This window comes from Lissotriton helveticus, chromosome 4_1 (assembly GCF_964261635.1).
Source record: "Lissotriton helveticus chromosome 4_1, aLisHel1.1, whole genome shotgun sequence".
In the NCBI taxonomy this organism is placed as follows: domain Eukaryota; kingdom Metazoa; phylum Chordata; class Amphibia; order Caudata; family Salamandridae; genus Lissotriton; species Lissotriton helveticus.
The window spans coordinates 1452833244-1452839640 of record NC_136063.1 but is presented as its reverse complement, the minus strand read 5'-3'; positions in this window follow the sequence as shown (position 1 = coordinate 1452839640).

The following is a 6397-nucleotide window of genomic DNA, read 5'->3' as shown; positions in this document are numbered from 1 at the left end:
TCCCACTTTACCCCTAAAGAGTATTTTCAACAAGTCTTTAGAGACCAAACATGAGATTTCTACCTGTTTTCAAACAAAAGTTTGCACTTATTAAGAGTAATAAGATAAGCTAATGTCATCCTAAGTGAGAGGGGGGCCTCACACTAGTGAAGAATAAATGTAGGAGTTTTTTACTGCTAGGACATGTAAAACGTAGACGTGCGTGTCCAACTTTTTAAATAATACAAAAGGGGATGATGGACGGAGCGTTTGAGCAAATCAAACACCCACCCCCAGTCAATTGATCTGGGTTTAATCCATCACCATTCTTTAGCCCACTCAGCCACCCCATTTCAAACATGGCTATATGCAAATCAGTCTGACCCTGTGCCTCATGGGAACAGTACAGCCCGAACTGCCAAGCCATGTCTTCCATGGACCGGAAACAAGCATCCTGGGACCGGTTTCGGATTCATAATCCTCATCAGCCAGGCTATCTTGAATCCAGTGGCCAAGTGAGCAAGGGACTCACGTCTGAGCATACCCTGCCACACTTAGGGCGAACAAAGTGATACAAAAGGGGATGATGGACGGAGCGTTTGAGCAAATCAAACACCCACCCTCAGTCAACTGATCTGGGTTTAATCCATCACAATTCTTTAGCCCACTCAGCCACCCCATTTCAAACATGGCTATATGCAAATCAGTCTGACCCTGTGCCTCAAGGGAACAGGACAGCCCGAACTGCCAAGCCATGTCTTCCATGGACCGGAAACAAGCATCCTGGGACCGGTTTCGGATTCATAATCCTCATCAGCCAGGCTATATTGAATCCAGTGGCCAAGTGAGCAAGGGACTCACGTCTGAGCATACCCTGCCACATTTAGGACGAACAAAGCGATACAAAAGAGGATGATGGACGGAGCTTTTGAGCAAATCAAACACCCACCCCCAGTCAACTGATCTGGGTTCAATCCATCACCATTCTTTAGCCCACTCAGCCACCCCATTTCAAACATGGCTATATGCAAATCAGTCTGACCCTGTGCCTCATGGGAACAGTACAGCCCGAACTGCCAAGCCATGTCTTCCATTGACCGGAAACAAGCATCCTGGGACCGGTTTCGGATTCATAATCCTCATCAGCCAGGCTATCTTGAATCCAGTGGCCAAGTGAGCAAGGGACTCACGTCTGAGCATACCCTGCCACACTTAGGGCATGGCAGTTCGGGCTGGACTGTTCCCATGAGGCACAGGGTCAGACTGATTTGCATATAGCTATGTCTGAACTGGGGTGGCAGAGTGGGCTAAAGAACGGTGATGGATTAAACCCAGATCTTTTGACTGGGTGTGAGTGTTTGATTGATTCAGATGCTCCGGCCATCACCACCCCCTTTTGTACCGCTTTTGGCCGCCATAAGTGTGGCAGGGTATGCTCAGACGTGAGTCCCTTGCTCACTTTGCCACTGGATTCAAGCAAGCCGGGCTGAAGACGGCTGGAATGCCAGAAACCGGTCCTCGGAAGCTTGTTTCCGGTCCAGGGAAGACATGGCTTGGCAGTTCGGGCTGGACTGTTCCCATGAGGCACATGGTCAGACTGATTTGCATATGGCCATGTCTGAACTGGGGTGGCAGAGTGGGCTAAAGAACGGTGATGGATTAAACCCAGATCTTTTGACTGGGTGTGAGTGTTTGATTGATTCAGATGCTCCGGCCATCACCACCCCCTTTTGTACCGCTTTTGGCCGCCATAAGTGTGGCAGGGTATGCTCAGACGTGAGTCCCTTGCTCACTTTGCCACTGGATTCAAGCAAGCCGGGCTGAAGACGGCTGGAATGCCAGAAACCGGTCCTCGGAAGCTTGTTTCCGGTCCAGGGAAGACATGGCTTGGCAGTTCGGGCTGGACTGTTCCCATGAGGCACAGGGTCAGACTGATTTGCATATAGCCATGTCTGAACTGGGGTGGCAGAGTGGGCTAAAGAACGGTGATGGATTAAACCCAGATCTTTTGACTGGGTGTGAGTGTTTGATTGATTCAGATGCTCCGGCCAGCACCAACCCCTTTTGTACCGCTTTTGGCCGCCATAAGTGTGGCAGGGTATGCTCAGACGTGAGTCCCTTGCTCACTTTGCCACTGGATTCAAGCAAGCCGGGCTGAAGACGGCTGGAATGCCAGAAACCGGTCCTCGGAAGCTTGTTTCCGGTCCAGGGAAGACATGGCTTGGCAGTTCGGGCTGGACTGTTCCCATGAGGCACAGGGTCAGACTGATTTGCATATAGCCATGTCTGAACTGGGGTGGCAGAGTGGGCTAAAGAACGGTGATGGATTAAACCCAGATCTTTTGACTGGGTGTGAGTGTTTGATTGATTCAGATGCTCCGGCCAGCACCAACCCCTTTTGTACCGCTTTTGGCCGCCATAAGTGTGGCAGGGTATGCTCAGACGTGAGTCCCTTGCTCACTTTGCCACTGGATTCAAGCAAGCCGGGCTGAAGACGGCTGGAATGCCAGAAACCGGTCCTCGGAAGCTTGTTTCCGGTCCAGGGAAGACATGGCTTGGCAGTTCGGGCTGGACTGTTCCCATGAGGCACAGGGTCAGACTGATTTGCATATAGCCATGTCTGAACTGGGGTGGCAGAGTGGGCTAAAGAACGGTGATGGATTAAACCCAGATCTTTTGACTGGGTGTGAGTGTTTGATTGATTCAGATGCTCCGGCCATCACCACCCCCTTTTGTACAACTTTTTAAATACACTGCACCCAGCCCTATGGGCTGTTTAGGGTCTTCCATAGGGGTGACTCATTTTTTTTTTTAGGTTTAAAGACCTTTATTGTACAAGATTTCGGTTACACAGCTGTAGTAGCCTACAACCCATGGGGCCGGCAGCATAGAGTGACGTTCAGAGCAGATGTAATATAGATAAGCATAACACAGCCTTTAGGCCGGCAACCCTGGGGTCCGGCGGCGTAATGTAATATACACATGTAGACATCTCGTGATAAATGATTTGTCTAATCAGCAGGTCTGTGGATTTCCATTTTTCCTTATCTGTGTGTGTTGCTGCGGATGTTTTGATGTATCACCGGCATCTGCGCTGTATGAGTGGGAACCCATGTCCAACGTGTGGTCAGTGTGAAGTTTCTTCTGTCAGGCACTGCGTGGACTGGTACTAGAGGAACTGGCAAGCGGTCATCCGGGAGATCGATAGAATGGCTACTGGTGTTTGTTGGTATAGCTCACTATGGCAAGGAAATAATCACGTAAGGTCAGCGGTGTCGAACAGGGACCGCCGCTTCCAAGACCAATGTGCCTAGCGGTCCGTCATGTGTGGTGTTCCCCAGTGACAGCAGTGTAAGCATGGGTGTAAATGGCAAGAAGCATCGCCTCAATTCAGCTATCATAGCCTGAAAGTAGTGTTCGTCGCAGTCATGTCCCGCGGACCATGTATGGTACGGGCTGCATTGCGTCACTACAGCGGGAGTGTGTAGTGTCAACGAGGACTGAGTGTCCAGCAGTGTGACGGTAGCGTGGGTAATGTTGTAGTCTATAGCAATAAAAGGCCTGGTCCGGGAACTTGACCAGTAGGCTAACAATTATATAAACCAGAACAGTGGAGGGGTAGCAATAGGGAAAGAGGTGGAAAGAGTAAATGTCAGCCAGTGTGTTAGAGGGGAGGTTGTCGTAGCCGTGGTGGGGGAGGGGGTCGGTGGGTCCTGGATAGGATGCGGCGAGATAGTGATTCGAGCGTCCGGGGATCTGAGCACAGGTCTATGGTCTGTGTCGCCAGGGTGGTGTCAGGGCAGCAGGAGCGTTCCAGCAGCGCTTCCCGGGCCATGTGCCCAGAAAACGCAAAAGGCCCGAGCGTGGGGGGAGCAGGTCCGATCCCAGCAACTAGGCATGTGGAATTGGCTATAGTGTTATTGGCGTGAGTGCAGGGGACGGTGCGGATCTAGGACGCGCAGCGTCACAGGGCAGTGGGAGCTCCAGTGGTGGCTTGGGCACGGCGGTGTCCTGGGAAGGGAGGAGGGGGGTGGTAGGAACAATAAATGTGGACATGTCTTGCAGTGTCCTGCGCTAATACGGAGGTGCAGTGCTGCTCAGGTAACCCCCCGTTCCAAACAGGCCTGTTGGAAGGATTTGAGGAGGTCGTCCCAGAAGTGTGCAATGGGGTATTTCCGGAGGCCCGCTGTTTCCTCCCGGAGAAGCACCGTGCTCTCCGCCCGCGCCCAGTTAATGAAGGACGTGTACCAGTGTCGGATATGTGGTGGGGTGTTGGCTTTCAAGTGCTTAGTAGGTAAACGTTTAGCTGTAATCAGACCCATATCCCAGAACCAGGTTGGTACTCTGTTCAGTTTTGTGCGTTTGTAGAGTCCCAAGATGCAGGCCTCCCACGTTCGTGGCACTTGCTCATCAGTGCACTGTATGAGTAGTGATGTGACCTCATCCCAGTACGATTGGATACTAGGACATTGCCAAAGCATATGAAGGATATCTGCTCCTATCAGGGAACACCGCGGACAGGCCGTGTCGGTAATCGCAAAGTATCTATTGATCCTATCAGGCGTGAGATAGGCTCGATGTAAGATGTAAAACTGGATAACTTTGAAACCGGGGTTCCGCGGGATGTTAATTGGTCCTGCCAGTACCATTGCCCACTCCTTGTCGGTCCAGTCCCGTCCCTTATCCACTGCCCACTTCTCTCGCAGCTGCGAGGTGGAAGGTTGCGTATGTATCAATACGGCCTGCGCCAGCCAATGTATGATGTGGGAGCCGTTGCCCATGACATGTAAGTATTGCATGAAGTGGTGTGTTGGCATCTCTTCAGTCACATCGCCCCATATGGTGGACAGCGTGTGTATGAGGTACGCGTGCAGTAAGAATTCCCCGGTTGGTAGATTTGTGCTTGCAGTAAGGTCTGCAAAAGAGAGCAGAGCCCCGTCCTCGTAGAGGTCTCCCAGCGTGTCCACTCCCACCCGTGTCCAGCTGGTTAGCATGGCCTCAGTCAGTGCTCCCGTTGTCCTGGGAGTGCCCAATAGAGGGATCACCGGGGCATAGGGCTGCGTTGCTCGAGTGAGTCGTAGACAACGGAGGAAACACTTACGCGCTACCGCCACGTGCAGTTGAGAAGGACAGGTGGACCGGGTCAGGGGGTGGAATAGCGTGCAAATCTGCGTTTGCGTCCAGGTGGTGGCGTCTGTGGCCGTGTCGTCCAGATTTTTACTTGCAAAGAAGAGAGTTTCCCAGAGACCAGAAAGGACCGGGTGTAAGGTAATTTTCAAAAAAGTTTCCTTTCTATGTTATTAGGCTTTTGTGTTAGTGACCAACAGGCCTACATGCATATCCAATAACTTTTGTTTTTAGCCGTGACACTAAATGTTCTTATTACACCACACTAGATTAGATTTAGATCTCTCAAAGTTTATTTTCTTAAAACATATTCATTCTTCATTAAAAACATTTTGCAAATATATTCGTGCAGTGCTCTGGTACAATATTGACACCTCTCTCTAACAATTCCGTATTACGGTATTCTAGCACAGAGTCACTGATGGTTATGCATCAAACTTAAATATTAAATAAAACAAGAAGTTCACAAATTACTTAATAGGCATATTGCTTCAATATACACACACAATAAAATAAGTTCTTTGTCGACGCGTTTCGGTGCTTAAAGGTATAGTGGCACCTTCTTAAGGACAGATGAATTAAAACCCAATGTGTTCTTCTTTCTAAAAAGAAATGCATACCATTAATTTATTGTAATTGGAGAGAAATTATTCTAGTTGTGGGCACATCTAATTCATGTCACTATCTAGGCTATTTGTCAAAACTTATCAACCCAACTTACTTGAATTGTTGGGGTACAGTTCCTGCTCTTAATAATCAGGACACCTATGTCATCAATTCTGATCTTTTTGTTGTGCAACCACTTATCGTAAGTCACGCAATCTAAAATACAAGGATAGGAAAAAGAAGTTCTAAAAAGAGCAGGAACACAGAAAGGAAACTTTTTTGAAAATTGTCCAGATTTTTACCACAGAGCCATCCCGACACCCATTGCATCTGTGCCGCTAGGTGATACAGTTCCATGTTAGGGACCGCCAGTCCTCCCGATTCAGTGGTCATGTATAGTTTCGTCAGTGCCATGCGAGGTCGGCCCGCGTTCCAGACAAGACCTCGAAGTAGGGTCTCCAGGTCTCGAAACACTCTGTTGGGGGCATACACCGGAATATTTGCGAAATAGTACAATAGCCGTGGTAGTACTATCATTTTGGCTAGTACTACTCGGCTAGGGACATTCAGAGGTAGCGTCTTCCAGAAGCCTATTTGGGCATGAATAGAGGCTATCGCCCGCATCAGATTCCCCTCTAGGACATCCGTTGGGTTTCGGTAGATTTGGATCCCCAAATAGCGGAAC